Source organism: Nicotiana attenuata, unplaced genomic scaffold, assembly GCF_001879085.1.
Source record: "Nicotiana attenuata strain UT unplaced genomic scaffold, NIATTr2, whole genome shotgun sequence".
Lineage (NCBI taxonomy): Eukaryota > Viridiplantae > Streptophyta > Magnoliopsida > Solanales > Solanaceae > Nicotiana > Nicotiana attenuata.
In genome coordinates this window covers 95,586-118,513 of record NW_017670436.1, presented here as the reverse complement: position 1 = coordinate 118,513, position 22,928 = coordinate 95,586, and positions in this window count along the sequence as shown.

Here is a 22,928-nt window from a genome sequence, read left to right as displayed (position 1 = left end):
TCACCCTCTGATGCTTCCCTAGACGGGACATATGAATTAGACTCAGCAGGCTCTGGAGCTCTCCCAATCGTCACCTTTTTGGCTATAACTCTTTGCACGGAGAGTGGTAGGGTACTCTTGCCTCGACCTCGGGAGGATTCGCTCCTCCCTTTGGATGTATCATCACGTCTACGAGAAATAACCATTGTCTGCAATACATAGCAACAACAATCAGTTATAGTTAAAGTTTAAAAAATCAGACAATTGCAGAACAAAACAGTATGCAGGGTAAGGAAGTGCGGTCTGCACATTTTAGAGTGCGACCGCAGATGGGTTTGTGCAGACCGCACAATTTGAAAGTGCGACCATATTGATGATTCTGCGGTCTACACAATTTTGAGTGCGACCGCACATCTGGAGTGCGGTCCACATAATTTTGGGTGCGGCCACACAATGAAATCTCAAGAATGACAACTCTCTGAAGACAGAGAATTGCTTGATCTGCGGCCGCACACACTTTTCTGCAGCAGTGGTTGAATTTCTACGGACCGCACAATTTCAAGTGCGGTCCGCACATTCAAGCTACACCAAGTGCCCTAAACTAACGATCTGCGGATCGTACAATTCCTTGTGCCGCCGCACAATTCAAAAATTCATCAGGCAGAACTTAGGGTTTCTAATTTTGCACACAAAGTTGACATGGTAGTAGCAATTACACAATATTAACCAGATACCCATCCCCCATATAGCAAATAGGAAGTTACCCAACACAAATTACAGCCCACATGGTTATGAATTTGACAAATGGTCTAACAATAACTTAACAAATTATAAACTAAATTAAGAAAATTGAAAAATTATAAAGATGAATTGGACATACCAGTGATGAAGTGGTGTTAAGATCAAAGATGATGAACTAAGTGTCATTTGTGAGTGAATTAGTTGAGTGCAGTGTGTTTGCCTTTGTTTTAATTTCTCAGAGTGTGTAAAGTTTCAACAGTAGGGTGAAGAGCACTATCTATACTTAATGGGGTGGCCAAAGTTCAAGAGATGAGTGTGGCCGCACAATTTCATGTGCGGTTCGTACTCCTTTACCCGTTACACATTTACCCTTTGATGATCTGCGGTCCGCACATTTTTTAGTGCAGCCACAGATTTTGGTGCGGAACGCACATTTCCTTGTACGGCCGCACCTTGGCCATTTTTTTGACAGAAAAACTTCAGAGAGTGTTCAATTCTTGACTTCTTGTTGTGCGGTCAGCACAAGAATTGTGTAGCCACGAATCACTTCTGCTGTGGCATTCCAAATTGTGCGGTCCTTTTTTCACACTTAGCCAAATTTTCTGAGCACAGTTCCTGCAAAGCACATTCATTCCTGCAACACACTTTAAAACTAGTTAGCACAAAACAAGACCTATTTGAAGAAGTAGAAAAAGAAAAAGAAAAAGAAATGTGGGTTGTCTCCCAAGAAGTGCTTGATTTAACGTCGCGGCACGACACAAATTACCATCACTTGAAATGAAGAACTGCTACGACGTAGCCATCACCAACTTTTCCCAGATACTGCTTCACTCGGTAACCATTGACTCTAAACACCTCATCATTTTTATTTTTCATGTCCAATGCACCAAAGGGTGTCACACCCACAACCTCAAACGGGCCACTCAATTTAGACTTCAACTTTCCCGGAAACATCCGTAACCGAGAATTGAACAACAACACAAGATCACCTTCTTTAATCTCCTTGTTCTGAATGTATTTGTCATGGAGGTACTTCATCTTCTCCTTGTATAAGGACGAACTTGTGTATGCATGGCACCGGAACTCATCCAACTCATTCAATTGTGTCACCCTTAAGTTGGCGGCGACATCCCACTCAAGATTCAACTTCTTTAAAGCCCACATGGCTTTGTGCTCAAGTTCCACCGAAAGATGACAAGCTTTTCCAAACACCAACCGGTATGGAGACATTCTGATAGGTGTTTTGTAAGCCGTCCTATAAGCCCATAAAGCATCATCGAGTTTCTTAGACCAATCCGTCCGGTTAACATTCATTGTTTTGGAAAAATACTCTTTATCTCCCGGTTGGGGACATCCACTTGACCGCTTGCTTGAGGATGATAGGGGGTCATGACTTTATGAGTGACACCATACTTGGAGAGTAAGGTATCAAAAGCTTTGTTGCAAAAATGCGATCCCCCATCACTTATGATAGCCCTTGGAGTACCAAATCTTGTAAAAATGTTCTTCTTCAAAAATGCCACCACACTTCTCGCTTCATTGTTGGGCAAAGCAACGGCCTCCACCCATTTGGACACATAATCAAACGCGACCAAGATGTAGGTGTTTCCACAAGAACTCACAAAAGGACCCATGAAGTCAATACCCCACACATCGAAAATATCAATCTCCAATATGGTGGTGAGGGCCATTTCATTTTTCTTTGAGATTCCACCGGCCCTTTGACATTCATCACAACGCTTGACAAGATCACTTGCATCCTTGTAGAGAGTGGGCCAATAGAAACCGCAACTTAACACTTTGGTCGCCGTCCTTGCTCCACCATGATAACCACCATACGATGAAGAATGACAAGCCCCAAGAATTTCACTTTGTTCCTCCTCCGGTGCACACCTTCTAATCACTCCATCCGTACAAATTCAGAAAAGGTACGGTTCATCCCAATAGTAGTCTTGACAATCCCGTTTGAGATTATTTCTTTGGTTTGAAGAGAACTCAACCGGAATGATACCACACACAAGATAATTTTCTAGATCCGCGAATCAAAGCACCTCTTTCATAGAAATAGCCAAAAGTTGCTCATCGGGGAATGAGTCATTGATTTCAAGGCCATCATGCAGCCTCCCCTCCTCCTCCAAACGAGACAAGTGGTCCGCCACTTGGTTTTCACTCCCTTTTCGATCTTGGATGCCTGTATCAAACTCTTGCAACAACAGTGCCCATCTCATCAAACGGGCTTTTGAATCTTTCTTGCTCATAAGATAGCGAAGTGCCGCATGATCCGTATAGATAATTACTTTTGCACCCATCAAGTACGGGCGGAGCTTCTCAATAGCAAACACAATGGTAAGAAGCTCTTTCTCTGTAACGGTGTAGTTGACTTGGGCACTATTCATGGTCTTGCTTGCATAATAAATTGGATGAAAGATGTTGTTGATACGTTACCCCAAAACAGCCCCTACCGCTACATCACTTGCATCGCACATAAGCTAAAATGGAATACTCCAATTTGGAGCGGTGATAATGGGAGTAGTAGTCAACTTGAGCTTTACCAATTCAAAGGATCTCATGCAATCATCATTGAAATGGAACTTGGCATCTTTCTCCAAAAGCTTGCACAACAGGTTTACCACTTTAGAGAAATCCTTGATGAACCACCGGTAGAATCCCGCGTGGCCTAAGAAACTCCGCAAGCCTTTCACGGAAGTTGGAGGTGGATGTTTAGAAATCACCTCAATCTTTGCCTTGTCGACTTCAATGCCATTCTTTGAGATCTTGTGGCCAGGGACAATGCCTTCCTCAGCCATGAAAATGACATTTCTCCCAATTAAGCACCAAGTTTGTTTCTTCACATCTTGCCAACACTTTATCCAAGTTTGCTAGAAAATCATCAAAAGAATTCCCAAACATCGAAAAGTCATCCATGAAGACTTCAAGATAATCCTCCATCATGTCCGTGAAGATAGCCATCATACACCTTTGAAAAGTCGCCGGTGCATTGCACAACCCAAATGGCATCCGCGAGAATGCGAAAGTACCATAAGGACACGTGAAAGTAGTTTTCTCTTGATCCTCCGGAGCAATAAGAATTTGATTGTAGCCGGAATACCCATCAAGGAAACAATAGAAAGCACGACTGGCCAATCTATCAAGCATTTGATCTAGGAAGGGAAGTGGGAAATGATTCTTCCTTGTGACTTTGTTGAGCTTACGATAGTCCATACACACTCTCAACCCGGTCACCGTTCATGTAGGAATCAACTCATTCTTATCATTGGTGACCACCGTCATGCCCCTTTCTTTGGGACACATTGAACTGGAGAAGTCTACGAACTATCGGAATTGGGGTACACAACCTCGGCATCCAACCACTTGTTGATCTCTTTTTTGACAACTTCTTGCATGGCTTCATTGAGTCTCCTTTGATGTTCAATAGATGGTTTGGCGCCTTCCTCCAAGTTAATCTTGTGCATGCAAAATGCAGGGCTTATTCCCCGAATATCCGCCAATGTCCATCCAATAGCCTTCTTCCTATTTTGTAGCACCGCAATGTAGAATCTACCTGCACGTTAGTCAAACAAGAGGAAAGAATAATCGGTAAAGTAGAAGAAGGGACAAGAAATTCATACCGAAGATGTAGAGGTAATGGCTTCAAATCCAAGATGGGAGGCTCCTCAAGTGAAGGCTTTGTTAGAGGAGTGGTTATATTTTCAAGATCCAAGGACAATTTGTGGGGCTCATAAGTGTACGAGCCCATTCCTTGAAAAGAGTTCATACATTCCACGTAACCCTCCATCTCTTCATCATCACAATTGAGCAAGACGGCCTCCAATGTATCATCAACATTCATCACGACACTTGTTTCATCCACAATCACATCGGTCACCAAGTCTACGAAAGAACACACTTCATTGCTATTGGGTTGCCTCATAGACTTACACACATGGAAAACCACTTTTTCATCACCAACCCAGAAAGTAAGTTCTCTGGCTTCAACATCAACTAGAGCCTTCCCCCTAGAAAGGAAAGGTCTCCCAAGAATGATCGGCACCTCGTAATCAACCTCATAATCAATAATAACAAAATCTGCCGGAAGAATGAATTGATTAACACAAACCAACACGTCATCAATCACTCCCAAAGGTCTCTTCATGGTACAATTGGCTATTTGTAATCTCATAGATCTGGGTCTTGGTTGCCCAATTCCCAAAGTCTTGAATACCGAATAGGGCATCAATTGATACTTGCCCCAAGATCACAAAGAGCTTTAGCAAACTCGACACTTCAAATGGTACAAAGGATTGTGAAAGCGCCGAGATCTTCCAATGTACGAGCCATCGAATGCACAATTGCACTCACTTGATGAGTCATCTTTATAGTTTCACAATTCATTGAACGCTTCTTTGTCACCAAATCCTTCATGAACTTTGCATAACCGGGCATTTTCTCCAAAGCCTCAACCAATGGCACATTAATAGATAGACTCTTCATCATGTCAATGAACTTTTTGAATTGATCCTCGCCATTTTGCTTGGCAAGCCTTTGAGGATATGGAGGAGGAGGCCTAGGCAATGGTGTCTTAACCTTTTGCTAACCCGGTTCCGGTATGTCAACAATGTGGTCTCTAGACGGGTTCACTTCCTCTTGAGCTTCCTCCACATTGTCATCAATATCAATCCGCACTTCATCATTTGCTTGCACTACATTGTTCGGGATCTCATCTTCTTGTACCATTTGCTCATTATCCATAAGTTTCCTTTGACTTGAGGTGGGTGCATCCCCACCTTTTCCACTCCTTGTAGTAATGGCCATGGCATGTGCCATGTTGTTCCACCCTTTAGGTTCACCACCGTGTCACTTGGTAGTGCCCCCTTAGGACGAGTGTTCAAAGCGTGAGAGATTTGCCTTAATTGAACTTCCAAGTTGCGAATTGAAGTGTTGTGTGAGGCTAGTTTGGCATCGAAGTTGGCATTCTTCTCCATCATTTGTTTGACTATGTTCTCAATTCGTCCCATCTCATTGTTGGAAGAACTTGGACCATGGGGAGGATAAGGAGGCGGGTTGTTTGGTTGTTGATACATTGGGGGCCTTTGAAAGCCCGGCCCCCTGATTATCTTGATTATTGTTCCATCCCCCTTGGTTGTTGCCTCCCCAATATCCTTGATTATTGCCACTCCGATTGCCTTGGTTATTTTGACCATTCCAATTACCTTGATTGTTGTTACTATTCCAATTCCCTTGATTATTACCACCACTCCAATTACCTTGGTTGCTAGAATTCCAATTCCTTTGGTTACCTCGAAGTCGCCATTGTTGTTGATTTAGGCCTTAAGAGTTTTTTCTTTGCCCTTGGTAGTTGTTCAAATATTGCCCTTCCTCCTCTTGTTCATTGTAAGATTCATCTTGATCAAACCCACTATCTTCTTGCACATAATTCTCCACACGATTTTGCACTTGTGGAACCATCATACTAACTCCCTCCATTGCATTGACTTTCTTAGGACCTCACACTTGTTGATGTTGAGCCTTGGCTAATTTATTCATTGTGGTGGTCAACTTAGCAATGGTTTGCCCATGATGATGCAATTCTTTTAGTAGGTGAATAATGTTTGGATCACCTTGAGGAACATTTGCTCTACTTTTCCATGCCGATGAAGTATCCGCCATGTCATCTAAAATCTCACAAGCTTCCGCATATGGCGTTGTCATGAAATTTCCACTAGCGAGTTGGTTGACCACACATTGATTGGTAGTATTGATCCCCCGATAGAAAGTTTGTTGAATCATAGCCTCCGTCATGTCATTGTTTGGGCACTCTTTCACCATAGTTCGATACCTCTCCCATATTTCATGCAACGACTCATTTGGTTCTTGTTTGAATGCTAGAATCTCGTCTCTAAGAGTAGCCATATGCACAGGAGAAAAGAACTTGGAAATAAATTTCTACGCCAATTCATCTCATGTATGGGTAGAATGGTTTGGCAATCTCTCTAATCAATCCAAGGCCTTCCCCCGTAGAGAGAGAGGAAATAGCCCCAACCTTAAAGCATCCTCGGAGACGTTTGTCTGTTTACTCCCCCAACAAGTGTCCACAAGCCCCTTCAAGTGTTTGTATACATTTTGACTCGGAGCCCCAGTAAAGAATCCTCGTTGCTATAGCAATGTGAGCATTACATTTGTAATTTGAAAATTGCCCGCCCTAATGCGGGGCGGGACTATGGCACTTGCATACCCTTTATTCAGAAACACCCGGTGTGGAGCCACTCTTTGTGGAGGTGGGGGTGGAACGGGAACGTTATCTTGAGGCGGTTGGCCTCGTCTATTTTCTTGAGGTTCAAGAGGAACCTCTTCAACTTGGTCATCTTCCGCGTCCACATCCCCCATAGGCATGTTTTCAAGTGGATCATTGTTGTTGAGAGCCATTGTTTCACCTACAATTATTTCACAAAAAAGATTAGTAACACGGAAGAAAAAGAAGACAATTCACACACAAAACCAAATATATAGCTAAATCTGTTTTTAGCTCCCCGGCAACGGCGCCAAAAATTGATCTCGTCCAAGTCAGACCTCTATTTGAGGTTATAAAACGGTCGATGCAATAGTAATACCCAATAGAGAGCCAGGGTCAAATTCCACAGGGAGCTATATGAATGGGATTTAGAAGTATATATTCTGGTGAATGAGCCTGAACTATCTTAAATTACACTTTCACAAAATTGGTTGATTCTAGATCTAGTTTAAACTATGGTTGCAAGATAAATAATTAAAACCATGAAATTATTTTTATTGTTGTTTTCAAATAATATAAAAGGCCTAGGGCTATGACCTTCACCTAGGTGTTTGACTAACGGGTTGTAAACATTAAAGCTTATTTTGTTGGTCGGGGTGTATTATAGCTATCAACACTCAAGTACGTACTCAATACCTCTCGGTAAGTGACTTGTTTTGTTGTAGTATAGTGGTGAGTATTCCTGCCTGTCATGCGGGTGACCCGGGTTCGATCCACGACAACGACGCCAAAAATTGATCATGTCCAAGTCACACCTCTATTTGAGGTTATGAAACGGTCGATGCAATAGTAATACCCAACAGAGAGTCGGGGTCAAATTCCACAAGGAGCTATATGAATTGGATTTAGAAGTATATATTGTGGTGAATGAGCTTGAACTATCTTAAATTATACTTCCACAAAATTGGTTGATTCTATGTACCGACCCGGCCGGTCGTTTTGAGAGTTACAGCCCCATTCTCCTATTTCCTGCTTCTTTTGTGTTCTACACCTAAATTACGATATACCGGGGTAATTGGTTCAGGTCCGGAGTGGTCGGAGAGAATTGAGACACATAGTCTCTTAATTGAAAGCTTAAGTTGGAAAAGTTGACAGGATATTGACTTATGTGTAAACGACCTCGTATTTGAATTTTGATGGTTCTGTTAGCTCTGATAGGTAATTTTGGACATAGGAGTGCGTCCGAAATATGATTTGGAGGTCCATAGTAGAATTAGGCTTGAATTGGCGAAAGTTAGACTTATGACGATTTTGGCCGGCAGTGAAAATTTTGATATCAGGGTCGGATTGGATTTCCGAAAGTTGGAGTAGGTTCGTGGTGTCATTTCTGACTCGTGTGCAAAATTTGAGGTCATTCGGACGTGGTTTGGTAGGTTTCGGCATCGTTTGTGTAATTCGGAAGTTTAAAAGTTCTTTAAGCTTGAATCCGGGTGTAATTTGGTGTTTTGATGTTGTTTTGAGTGATTCAAAGGTTTGACTAAGTTTGTATGATGCAATAGGACCTATTGGTATGTTTGATTGTGGTCCCGAGGTCCCGGGGGTGATTTCGGGTGGTTGACGGTTTGATTTGAGTTGAGGAAATGCAGCTGAAGTGCTGCTGCTACTGGTGTAACCGCACTTGCGGAGTGGGAAACCGCAGGTGCGAGCCTGCAGAAGCGACGAAAGGGTCGCAAATGCGACTAAGGAAGATCTGGGCAGAGGACGCAAGTGCGATGGAATTCCCGCACCTGCGACGGTTATAGAAGCAGACTTCAGGGCGCAGGTGCGATCTTGGACCGCAGGTGCGATGTGATTTTCGCACCTGCAATGAGCGCAGATGCGATCTCTTGATTGCAGAAGCGGAGGCAGTGTTTAAGTGATTCTCTGCAAAAGCAGAGCTTGGTCCGCAGATGCGAAAATTGAGCCGCAGGTGCGAAAAACCTGGGCAGAGTATATAAAAATTGTCACACCTCTTTTTTCCCACACCCTTATTACGAGGTTGAGTTAGAAGAGTTTTTCCATTTAAAGTAACTTTTTGAAAAGGGATTATTTATTATTTAGAGTCGCCACTTGGAATTGAGTTTTGGTGTTCCAAGTCACCTTTTATTTGAATCCCCTTTCAAAAGGAAGGTTTGACTTTTAATTTGTGGTCTACAAAACAGAAGACTGAGTAAGGAATTCTGTTGACCGAGGGGAAGGTGTAGGGCACCCCTCGGATCCCGTGGTTCTAGCACGGTCGCTTTTATTGACTAATGTAAGGCTTAAATCAGTTTTTGGCTATTCTTGTATTTTATTGATTATGGCTTATTGATTACCGCTTAATTAATTATTATATTTTATTAATTGTGTTCACCAAGATGCAGAACGTACACAAGGTACTTCTTTGAAATTAAATGTTAAACCAAGATACGGAATGTACACATGGTTATAACATAATTATTTTAAATCTAAAGGCATCGAGACGCAGAATGCGCACATGATCCTTTTATTATTTAAGCATATTAATCCAAGGTTCGGGTAAGAACACATGGTCAAACATAATTTTTCTTTATTAAAGACTCAAGGAGCAGGAATGCACACGAGGCCATATATATATATATATATATATATAATTTGGACAAGTTAATCAATTATATATAAACTTTCAGATGTCCTCTTCACGAGGCAAAGAAGATAAAAAAAATGCAACAAAAGTTATAACCAGTTGAACCAGATGTACAAGTTTAAAGCTGATAATATCAATATATAAATGTCTATATACTTCCAAAAATTACATAGTTAAGATAAATACCTAAATAGTAGAAATAGAAGGGGACAACAGCAATAATCAGCAACGAACACAGCAAAATGAGTAGGGAACAACAGCGAAAAAAAAAACGGTGTTTGAAACCCAGAGGAGCAGCAAATTTTGAAAGAGAAAGATCCCAGCAAAAGCTAAGTATTTTCCTATTTCTCTAAACAATTTACACACGAAATACTACTCACCAAACTCTCAAGTTTCAACTTACTCTCCGATCTCCCCTCCTCCCTTATGTTAATCTCTGTTATATAGATGTGTAGGTGTGTTTTATAACTTATGTAAGGAAGTGGGGAAGTGGGGATTGGGACGTTAGGGATGTGAAGATGGTGGGGGAGCTTTTTGAGTGAAGTGGGGAAGTCGGGTGTTATTTTTTAGTATTATATATATATATATATATATATATATATATATATATATAAAAGTAAAAATCAGATTTTTTAAATAAAGTTTGATAACAAACTTCATTCACTTTAACGTGATTTTACTTCATTTCCAATTTGTTTNGTTTCAACTTACTCTCCGATCTCCCCTCCTCCCTTATGTTAATCTCTGTTATATAGATGTGTAGGTGTGTTTTATAACTTATGTAATAAAGCGGGGAAGTGGGAATTGGGACGTTAGGGATGTGAGGATGGTGGGGGAGCTTTTTGAGTGAAGTGGGGAAATGGGGAAGTTGGGTGTTATTTTTTAGTATTATATGTGTTATTTTTTAGTATTATATGTGTTATTTTTTAGTATTATATATATATATATATATATATATATATATATATATATAAAAGTAAAAATCATATTTTTTTTAAAATAAAGTTTGATAACAAACTTCATTCACTTTAACGTGATTTTACTTCATTTCCAATTTTTTTTAATTTTTTTTTAAAAGGTAAATTGAATTATAAAGTTAAGAAGATAGATAACCAACATTTCTTACAATATAAGAAAACTAAATATTTACATGCACTTTAAATCATACTAAGAAAGATTATATATCTTACTTATTAAAATTCTAACTAAAAGAAAACTATGTATGTTATATATTATATATATATATAATATATATATGAATTTTTTTTTAGAAATAAACTTTATATTCTAAGAATATAAGTAATTTGTAGTTTTTTTTAATTAAAATTTTCTTTTAAATAAAACCTATGAAGAGAAGATAAATGTTTTAATATTAAGATTAGACCTAAAAGAAATATTTGCACTAAAATAGTATAGAATTTGGGTGTGGTAAAAAATTAGTGTTCACAACATGCCCCTCTTTGCTTGGAAACATGAAGAGTTTTTAGGCAAAGAAAAATGAACAAGGTGACTGATTTTTGACCTCCCCATTATTAAAAAAGAAAAAGAAGATAAAAGAAAAATATGTGACTGAGCCTTGGTTTTAGGCAGCCTACATATCCCGGGTTGTAAGGGAATCAGGTCACGTGTAGTTCAAGTGAAAGAAAAGTGATGGAGTATTCTTAGAGGGAGAGTCGAGTGAAGTTCCGTCGAGTTTCCGATCCGCGGTTCCTACTATTACATCAAAATGAAAAGAAAATTACATACTCTTGAAATCTAAGAGTTACAAAATTCCTATCTAAATGCCATCTGGAGTCTTATCTTGATTCTTGACTTGCTTCTCCCATTGACTTTAGATTGAAACTGATGCTCTCGATGCAACAGACTATGAAATATTCTAGCATGCTTGTTTCTTTGATCAGATGATGGAAAGAGGATCTTGGCCATATGTCTCCGCATGCATTACGTCAAAGCTGGTTCCGCTGGTGTTGAGATCAAACATTCCACTTTCTCTGGCGAGAGCTAGAGTCTTATTTTTGCACATCCAATCCGTGCTTTGCAGAAAAACTTACAAGTCATCACAAAAAAACAAAACGAACAAAAATTTTCTGCCCCAGTTTGCACTAGAAAATTTTTGTGAGTTATTGAAAACACATTAAACTATCATTGCTATTGCAGAATAAAGAATTGAAAAAGACACTCAGGATGCTACTAGGGAATGTCGTGCCCTATGTTTGCAATAAAATGAGGCTCGTGGCACTCTGAAATGCTACTAGGGGATGTCGTACCCTGTGTTGGCAATAAGGTGAGGCTCATGGCACTCGGGATGCTACTAGGGAATGTCGTGCCCTATGTTTGCAATAAAATGAGGCTTGTGGCACTCTGAAATGCTGCTAGGGGATGTCGTGCCCTATGTCAGCAATAAGTAGTGCAGCCAGGGAAGCGTTGGGAACAAGATGAGGCTCGTGGAACTTTTGGATGCTACTAGGGAATGTCGTACCCTATGTTGGAAATAAAATGATGCTAGGGGATGTAGTACCCTGTGTTGGCAATAAGGCGAGGCTCTTGGCTCTCTAGGATTCTACTAGGGAATGTCGTACCCTATGTGGGCAGAACATAATGCGACTAGGGGATGTAGTACCCTGTGTTAACATGATGGAAGGTAACCAGGGGCTGTAGTACCCTGTGTTAACAAGATGAGGCTCGTGGAACTCTGAGATGCTACTAGGGAATGTCGTACCCTATGTTGGCAAAAAGTAATGCAGCCAGGGGATGTAGTACCCTATGTTGGAAATAAGGTGAGGCTCATGGCTCACTAAGATTCTACTTAGGGAATGTCGTACCCTATGTTAGCAATGATAAATGCAATCAGGGGATGTAGTACCCTGTGTTGAAGATAGCGTATTAATTCCCTATAATGAAACTAATAATAATATGATTACATGCCTATTGGAAGAAAATCATGGATTTGAGAATTTCTCTTGGTGGTGTTCGTCTTTCCACAAACTGTTTCCTAAAATTGTTATGTTCCTGTTCTGAACAAAGAAAGATTCGTTAGTTTTAAAATGGTGGTCGATTTGTGGGCTTGATTATTTCAATCTCTTGATCTCGACTCATCTTCTTTAATGATTTCAATTGCAACTGATTATTTCCTGAATACCAGCTGCATTTCTAACTCTGGAGAACCTTTGGCTTTTCCAAACTTTGCCATGACGGTACTTACCCTTTTTCAACATTATGTTGCCTTTGTGGGCATTTCTCTTTTGACTTCTTTCTTCCAAATTTTTCAATTTCAGAGCATTGGAAGACTTTTGGGTTTTCAAACTTTGCCAATGACTGTTAGTCACGTGGGGTTTAACCTTTCAGCTTTACTTTGCCTTTGCTGGCGCTTCAATTTGATTTTCTTCTTCCAAAGTTTTCAATTTCAAAGCATCGGCCAATCATGGTCAGTCGGGGTCGACTTGATACCCTTGCCGATGCTGGGTGCCTTCTTGAACATTGGCTCGTGTCAAACAAAAGCGCAGTAAATCATTCTTGCTATCCTTTCTTTGTCTTAGTTTTAGAACGAAATTAGACAGAAAGGGATTCAAAGAAAAACAAACAATGAAATGGACAAATGAACTTAGACGAGAGGTATCCCTTTCGGGGAAAGGAAAGAAGGACTTATCTGGAGTACATGCAGACTTCGATGAACATGACATGCCTCTTGGACTGGATGCCTGATATGTGTAAATTGTCCAACTCTCAGAAATTCATCACAACTCATGCTTTCAAACCAAGAAACCTTACTAGGGTTCTATTGATGCCGAACGGTCGTGAGGATCCTCTTTTCGATCAGTGGTGCCCTTTGCGGGTTTTCACCAGCTAACCTCTCTCGTTTCTCTTCTCACCGTCGCCTTGTAGTGCTCTTTGCGAGTTTTCACTAACAAGACTCTCTCATTTCAATTTCTCTGCTTACTGTCGCCTTACGGTACCCAGGAGGATTTTCACCAATAAGACTCTCTAATTTTCACCAACTTGTCACGACCCCAAATACCGGTCGTGATGGAGCCTATCACATTACTAGGCAAGCCGACTGAACAATTAACCACAATCCTTTTTCTTAAACATTAAATCACTTTTACGTAGGTTAAATACCATATTTTATAGTAAGCGTGTAAAGCAACAGATAAATATGCGGAAGTCAATAAAACATGAACTAGACAGCCCCACAAATCTGGTGTCACGAGTCTAGAGCCTCTAATACAAGTCTGAACATCTACTACATCAATAGTCTAGGAAATGCGGAAAAGATAACAAGATAGAAGGGAGAAATCAGGGCTTCAGATGCCATGCAGCTACCTCGAAATCCCCGGCAAATGTTGAATAATTGAAAAGCTCTCACTCGGCCGCTCGGGCACCTGGATCTGCATACAAGGGGTGCAGGGAGTAAAGTGAGTACTCCAACTCAGTAAGTAACTAAAGTAAATAAGTACTGAAAGTAGTGACGAGCATTTCAAAAGCATGTAATTGAGAAATCACAGGATAACAGATCAACTTTACAGTTAAAAACCAGTTTCGTCAAAGAATCAGCTTTTCCAGTTTAAACATTTGAAGTCAGATACTTAGCAATAATTTCAACAGAGGCTTATTCAAAGGGGAGTGAAAGCAGTGAAAACATCATAACAGGGCCCCTCGGGCAAGAAATCACTTAGAATATAGCCCCTCGGGCAACCTCTCAGTCGCTCGTGACTCAACTCTCGTCACACAATACTCTCTATCAGCACTCGGCTCAGTATTATCTCGTAATAATAGAAATCATAGTAACTGCTGCGGCGTGCAGCCCGATCCATTCATTTATAGTCGACTACGCTCACTGGGGGTGTGCAGACTCCGGAGGGGCTCCTACAGCCCAAGCGTCATATCGCTGCGGCGTGCATCCCGATCCAATATATATATATATATATATATATATATATATATATATATATATATATATATATATATATATATATATATCGCTGCGGCGTACAACCCGATCCATATAAGTATCGCTGCGGTGTGCAGCCCGATCCATAACTCACATATACATAATTATCCTTACAATTGGGTTTTCAACCTCTCTCTCTCAGTCACAACCTCACAGCCTCTCGGGCACCACAATAGAAAATTGGGGAACTCAGCCGAAACAGTCCTCACAACTAGGAAATAGAGTCATAAAACCTACTTTAAACAGTTATATGGGTAGAACATGACTGAGGATATTGTTTTAGCAAGTAGAGGGAGGAACACAAGTAAAACTTCCCTAAGTAGTTTCTACAGGTCGGCACAAGGCCCCAAACATGGCATACCGCCCGTAATACAGTATAATGTCCAAAATAAGGAGTAAAATAATATTTCCAAACCAAATACGCGGCTTAGTAGTCGCTACGGGACGGACCAAGTCACAATCCTTATCGGTGCACGCCCTCACGCCCGTCACCTAGCATGTGCGTCACCATGTTTATCAAAACAGGTTAAATACCGGGGTTTTGTACCCTCAGTTCAAGATTTACAATGGTTACTTACCTCAAGCCGGTGAAAATACTACTCTGCGACGCCTTTGCCTCTCGAATCGGCCTCCACTCGCGTCGAATCTAGTCAAAATCAGAATTACGGCGTCAAAATATGCTAAAGGAACGAACCCCAAGCGAAAACAATCGAAAAATACCAAAAATCCCGAAATTACCAAAACCCGGCCCCCGGGCCCACGTCTTGAAATTCAGAAATTTTTACATCATAGATTCCTCGTCTCCCCACGAGTCTATGCATATAAAGAACACCAAAATCGGAGTCCAAATGACCCCTCAAATCCCCCATTAAAGTCCTCTTAAACTCAAGCCCTAATCCTCCATTTTTAGCCCTTTAATCCTTTTAATTACAACCTTAATTCATGAAATTCTACCATAGGAATGTGTTTTAAGTCCAAAATCCTTACCTCAACGAAGCCTCTTTGATTTCTCTCTTCAAAATCGCCTAAAGCTCCCAATTCCGAGTTTAAAAATGGTTAAACCCTTCAAAAATCGCGAAGGAAGAAATATATACATTCTGCTCAGTCCTTTTCGCATCTGCGGTCCCATAACCGCTTCTGCGGTACCGCATTTGCGGTCATTCATCCTCTTCTGCGGAAGTCACTTAAAAGGCCCAAAACCGCATCTGCGGTCAAGCTTCCGCACCTACGGCTTCGCATCTGCGGCTCATCAACCGCATCTGCGGCTCCTGGCAATCCTTCCAAAAACCGCTTCTGCGGCTTCTCTCCCGCACGTGCGGCACCGCACCTGCGGTCCCCAAACTGCAGGTGCGAAAACACCAGCAACAGCAAAACTTCAGCAGCTTCTAAACTTCAATATGGTCCGATTGACCACCCGAAACTCACCCGAGGCCCCCGGGACCTCAACCAATGGCACCAACATATCCAAAAACCTTATTCAAACTTGTTCCAATCATCAAAACACCTCAAACAATATCAAATCACCCGAAACACATCGAATTCAAGACTAACTTTCTAAAATCTTCCGAAATACGCTTTTGATCAAAAACCCAACCAAACCTCGTCCGAATGACCTGAAATTTTGCACACACATCCCAAATCACATAACGAAGCTACTGGAACTCTCAAAATTCCATTCCAACCTCTATATCAAAATCTCGCCTACCAACCAGAAATCGCAAAAATATCAACTTCGCCAATTTAAGCCTAAATCTACCCCGGACCTCCAAAACCCATTCCGATCACACTCCTAAGTCATAAATCACCTCCCGAAGCTCACCGAACCATCGGAACTCACATCCGAGTCCTCTAACACATAAGTCAACATCCGGTTGACCTTTCTAACTTAAGCCTTCTTAAAAGAGACTAAGTGTCTCAAACTTCACCAAAACCAATCCGGATTCAATCCAACCAACCCGATACCTCAAAACACAGATGAACAAAGCAATAAGAAGCAGAAATGGGGGAAACAGAGCGGTAACTGATGAGACGACCGGCCGGGTCGTCACATCCTCCCTAACTTAAATAAACGTTCGTCCTCGAACGAGTCAAGAAACATACCTGAAGCCTCAAACATGTGAGGATATCTGCTCCGCATCTCCCGCTCGGTCTCCCAGGTAGCCTCCTCCACGGGCCGACCTCTCCACTGCACCTTCACTGAAGCTATATCTTTTGATCTCAACTTCCGCACCTTTCGCTCCAAAATAGCTCCTGGCTCCACATCATAAGTCAGATCACCCTCCAACTGAATCGTGCTGAAATCCAGGACATGGGACAGATCTCCAATATACTTCCGGAGCATAGAAACATGGAAAATCGGATGCACACTCGACAAGCTGGGTGGCAAGGTAAGCTCATAAGCCACCTCCCCAATCCTCTGAAGCACCTCAAAAGGCCCAATGAACCGCGGACTCAACTTCCCTTTCTTTCCGAATCTCATAACACCTTTCGTGGGCGAAACCTTCAATAGGACCTTCTCACAAACCATGTAGGACACATCTCGAACCTTCCTGTCAGCATAACTCTTTTGCCTCGACTGCGCTGTACGAAGTCTCTCCTAAATCACCTTTACTTTATTGAAGGCATCCTGAACCAAATCTGTCCCCAATAGCCTAGCCTCATCGGGCTCAAACCAACCAACTGGAGATCTACACCGCCTCCCGTACAAAGCCTCATATGGAGTCATCTGGATACTCGACTGATTGCTTTTGTTATAAGCAAACTCTGCAAGCGGTAGAAATTAATCCCATGACCCTCCGAAATCAATAACACAAGCGCGCAACATATCCTCCAATATCTGAATGGTGCGCTCGGACTGCCCGTCCGTCTGAGGGTGAAAAGCTGTGCTCAACTGTACCTGAGTACCCAACTCTCTCTGAACAGACTTCCAGAACTGGGAAGTAAACTGAGTGCCCCGATCTGAAATGATGGAAACTGGGACACCATGCAACCGAACAATCTCCCGAATATATAACTCTGCCAGCCGCTCTGAAGAATAAGTAGTACAGATAGGAATGAAGTGCGCGGACTTGGTCAGCCTATCCACAATCACCCAAATAGCATCGAACTTCTTCAAAGTCCGAGGGAGTCCAACAACAAAGTCCATAGTGATCCTCTCCCACTTCCACTCAGGAATAACCATCTGCTGAAGCAAGCCACCCGGTCTCTGATGCTCATATTTCACCTGTTGACAATTGAGACACCGAGCTACAAATCCCACAATATCTTTCTTCATCCTCCGCCACCAGTAATGCTGCCTCAGATCCTGATACATTTTTGTGGCTTCCGGATGAATGGAATACCGCGAGCTATGGGCCTCCTCCAGAATCAACTCCCGAAGCCCATCCACATTCGACACACAAATCCGGCCATGTATCCTCAATACCCCATCATCTCCAATGGTCACATCTCTGGCATCATCATGCTGAACTCTATCTCTAAGGACGAGCAAATGTGGATCATCATACTGGCGCTCTCTGATGCGCTCATATAGAGAAGATCGAGAAATCACACAAGCCAATACCCGACTGGGCTCCGAAATATCCAACCTCACGAACTGATTGGCCAAAGCCTGAACATCAACCGCAAGAGGTCTCTCCCCAACTGGAATATATGCCAAACTCCCCATACTCACTGCCTTCCGGCTCAAAGCATCAGCCACCACATTAGCCTTCCCCGGATGGTACAATATAGTGATGTCATAATCCTTAAGCAACTCCAACCATCTCCGCTGCCTCAAATTAAGGTCCTTTTTCTTGAACAAATGCTGAAGACTGCGATGATTGGTGAATACCTCACAAGATACGCCATACAAGTAATGCCTCCAAATCTTCAACGCGTGAACTATGACAGCCAACTCCAAATCATGAACGGGGTAGTTTTTTTCATGGGGCTTCAACTGACGAGAAGCATAAGCAATAACTCTACCCTCCTGCATCAACACCCAACCAATCCCTACTTTCAAAGCATCACAATACACGGTATATGAACCTGAAGCTGATGGCAAAACCAACACTGGAGCTGTGGTCAAAGCTGTCTTGAGCTTCTGAAAGCTCTCCTCACACTCGTCCGACCATACAAATGAAACACCCTTCTGAGTCAACTTGGTCAAGGGCGACATGATAGATGAGAATCCCTGAACAAACCGGCGATAATAGCCTACCAAACCAAGAAAACTACGAATCTCTGTGGCTGAGGATGGTCTGGGCCAACTCTGCACCGCCTCTATCTTCTTTGGATCAACCTGAATACTCTCACTGGACACCACGTGTCCCAAGAATGCCACTGAACTGAGCCAAAACTCACACTTGGAGAACTTTGCATAAAGTTTCTCCTCCCGCAATCTCTGCAACACAACCCTCAAATGCTCTGCATGCTCCTTCTGACTACGCGAATATACCAGGATATCATCAATGAAAACTATGACAAATGAGTCAAGATAAGGCCGGAACACGTTGTTCATCAGATGCATGAACGTTGCTGGGGCATTGGTCAGCCCAAAAGACATAACCAAGAACTCAGAGTGACCATATCTGGTCATGAAAGCCATCTTAAGAATGTCCGAATCCCTGATCTTCAACTGGTGATAACCCGAACGGAGATCAATCTTGGAGAATACCCTCGCTCCCTGAAGCTGGTCGAATAAATCATCGATGTGAGGCAAAGGATACTTGTTCTTAACTGTTACCTTGTTCAATTGCCTATAATCAATGCGCATTCTCATAGTGCCATCCTTTTTCTTCACAAACAGAACCGGCGCACCCCAAGGTGACACACTAGGCCGAATGAACCCCTTATCTAGGAGTTCCTGAAGCTGCTCCTTTAACTCCTTCAACTTCGTTGGTGCCATACGCTACGGCGGAATAGAGATGGGCTGGGTGCCCGGCACCAGGTCAATACCAAAATCAATATCCCTGTCCGGTGGCATGCCCGACAGGTCTGCAGGAAATACATCAGGGAAAACCCTCACAACTGGAACAGAATCAATACTGGGAGTCTCACCTCTAACATCCCTCACAAAGGCAAGATACGAAAGACAACACTTCCCAACCATACATTGGGCTTTCAAGAAAGAAATCATTCTGCTAGGAACATAATCAGTCACACCTCGCCACTCGATCCGTGGCACACCCGGCATAGCCAAAGTGACTGTCTTAGCATGACAGTCTAGAATAGCACAGCACGTATATAGCCAATCCATGCCCAGATGACATCGAAATCCACCATACTCAATAATAAAAGATCAACTCGAGTCTCTAGACCCCCAATAGTCACCACACACAACCGGTACACACGATCTACAACAACAGTCTCGCCCACCGGGGTAGATACATGAACAGGTAAAGCAAGAAACTCACGAGGAGTACCCAAATAGCGAGCAAAGTATGATGACACATAAGAATAGGTGAAACCGGGGTCAAATAATACAGAGGCATCTCTGTGGCAGACTGAAATAATACCTGTAATGATAACATCAGAAGCAATGGCATCGGGTCTGCCTGGAAGAGTATAGAAACGGGTCGGACCGCCCCCTGATCGACCTCCCCCTCTGGGGCGACCCCTGGCTGACTGATCCCCAACCCTAGCTGGCTGGGCGGGTGGTGGTGGAGCAACTGGAGCTGAAGCTGATGACTGGCCCCTCTGCTGGGATGAACTAGCAACACGGCGGGGACACTCCCTCCTCATATGTCCAAACTCCCAGCACTCATAGCAACTCCTCGGTGCCGGAGATGGGGACTGAAGGGAACCCCTCGCACGGGAGTGACTAGAAGCTGCACTTGGCATAGAAGAGCCCTGAACAGATGGAGCACGGGATGAGCTCTGAGCTGGAAGGGCACTAAGTGATTAATGGCCCTGGTGTGAACTGTGGGAACCATGACCCGAGGATGCCCCACAATAACCTGAGCGATCAGACTGACCATGACGGAACTGTCGGCCTCTGCCGCGCTGAAACTGGCCCCTAGAAGGACCACCACTATAGCTACCAGATCCTCGAGGCCTCTTGGCCTCCCTCTCCTCTCGTTCCTGGCGACGGACAGACTCAATCTCCCTGGCAATATCCACAACCTCCTCAAAGGTAGCACCAGTTACTCTCTCCCTGGTCATAAGAATACGGAGCTGATATGTGAGACCATCAACAAACCTCCTGATCCTCTCTCGATCTGTGGGAACCAACCAAACCGCATGACGGGCTAACTCAAAGAACCGCATCTCATACTGCATCACCGTCATCTCCCCNCGGGTGGTGGTGGTGGAGCAACTGGAGCTGAAGCTGATGACTGGCCCCTCTGCTGGGATGAACTAGCAACACGGCGGGGACACTCCCTCCACATATGGCCCATCTCGCCGCACTCATAACAACTCCTAGGTGCTAGGGAAGGGGACTGATGGGAACCCCTCGCACTGGAGTGACCAGCAGATGCACTCGGTGTAGAAGAGCTCTGAACAGATGGAGCANCACCGTCATCTCCCCCTGACGCAGCTGCTCAAACTGCCTACGCAACTCCTCTCGGCGCGACTGTGGTACATACTTCTCTAGGAAGAGAACAGAGAACTGCTGCCAAGTAAGGGGCGCTGCACCAACAGGCCAACGCCTCCCACCAAGTGAAGGCAGCCCCGGAAAACTGAAAGGTGGTAAATGCCACACCATTGGTCTCTAGAATCCCTGCTGTACGAAGCATCATCTGGCACTTATCCAAGAACCCCTGGGCATCCTCGCCCTATGCACCGCTGGATGTCGGAGGCTGGAGCCTACCAAACCTCTCAAGTTGACACTGCTCATCATCCGGCATAACTGGTACTACAAACTCCTGAGCTGGTGCAACCGGCTGGGTTGGAGGTGCCCCCGGTCCCTGCATAACCTGATCAGGTGTGCGAGCAATGGGGGTCTGAATCCCTCCCCCGGTCTGTGAAGTAGCTGCGGCCGTAGTAGCTGAGACCGCCTGAGCCAAACCAGTATACATTGATAAGATCTGAGCTAAAGCCTCCTGAAGGCCTGGAATCACAATAGGCGTAGCTGGTGCCTTAGCTGATGCTGCTGTAGCGTCCACAACTGGGACCTGGTCCTGAACTGGAGCAGCTGGTGGATCTGCAGGTGCTACCCCCACTGCTCTGCCCCTACCACGACCACGACCGCATCCTCGGCCTCTGGTGGTCGCAGCTGGTGGCGTCCATCCTGCCCAGTAGTACGTGTCTTCACCATCTGTGAGAGAATGGAATAATAGAAGTTAAGTAATCGGATCAACAATTCGCATGACAAGAATTTCAAGAATGTGAAGTTTCCTAAAGGTTCTGCAGCCTCTCGAGGATAAATACAGACGTCTCCGTACCGATCCGCGAGACTCTACTAAACCGGCTCATGACTCGCAAGACCTATGTAACCTAGGCTCTGATACCAACTTGTCACGACCCCAAATACCGGTCGTGATGGCGCCTATCACATTACTAAGCAAGTCGACTGAACAATTAACCACAATCCTTTTTCTTAAACATTAAATCACTTTTACGCAGGTTTAAATACCATATTTTATAGTAAGCGTGTAAAGCAACAGATTAATATGCGGAAGTCAATAAAATATGAACTAGACAGCCCCACAAATCTGGTGTCACGAGTCTAGAGCCTCTAATACAAGTCTGAACATCTACTACATCAATAGTCTAGGAAATGCGGAAAAGATAACAAGATAGAAGGGAGAAATCAGGGCTGCGGACGCCATGCAGCTACCTCGAAATCCCCGGCAAATGCTGAATAACTGAAAAGCTCTCACTCGGCCGCTCGGGCACCTGGATCTGCACACAAGGGGTGCAGGGAGTAAAGTGAGTACTCCAACTCAGTAAGTAACTAAAGTAAATAATTACTGAAATTAGTGACGAGCAGTTCAAAAGCATGTAATTGAGAAATCACAGGATAACAGATCAACTTTACAGTTAAAAACCAGTTTCGTCAAAGAATCAGCTTTTCCAGTTTAAACATTTGAAATCAGATACTTAGCAATAATTTCAACAGAGGCTTATTCAAAGGAGAGTGAAAGCAGTGAAAACATCATAACAGGGCCCCTCGGGCAAGAAATCACTTAGAATATAGCCCCTCGGGCAGCCTCTCAGTCGCTCGTGACTCAACTCTCGTCAAACAATACTCACTATCAGCACTTAGCTCAGTATTATCTCGTAATAATAGAAATCATAGTAACCGCTGCGGCGTGCAGCCCGATCCATACATTTATAGTCGACTACGCTTACTGGGGGTGTGCAAACTACGGAGGGGCTCCTACAGCCCAAGCATCATATCGCTGCAGCGTGCAGCCCGATCTAATATATATATATATATATATATATATATATATATATAT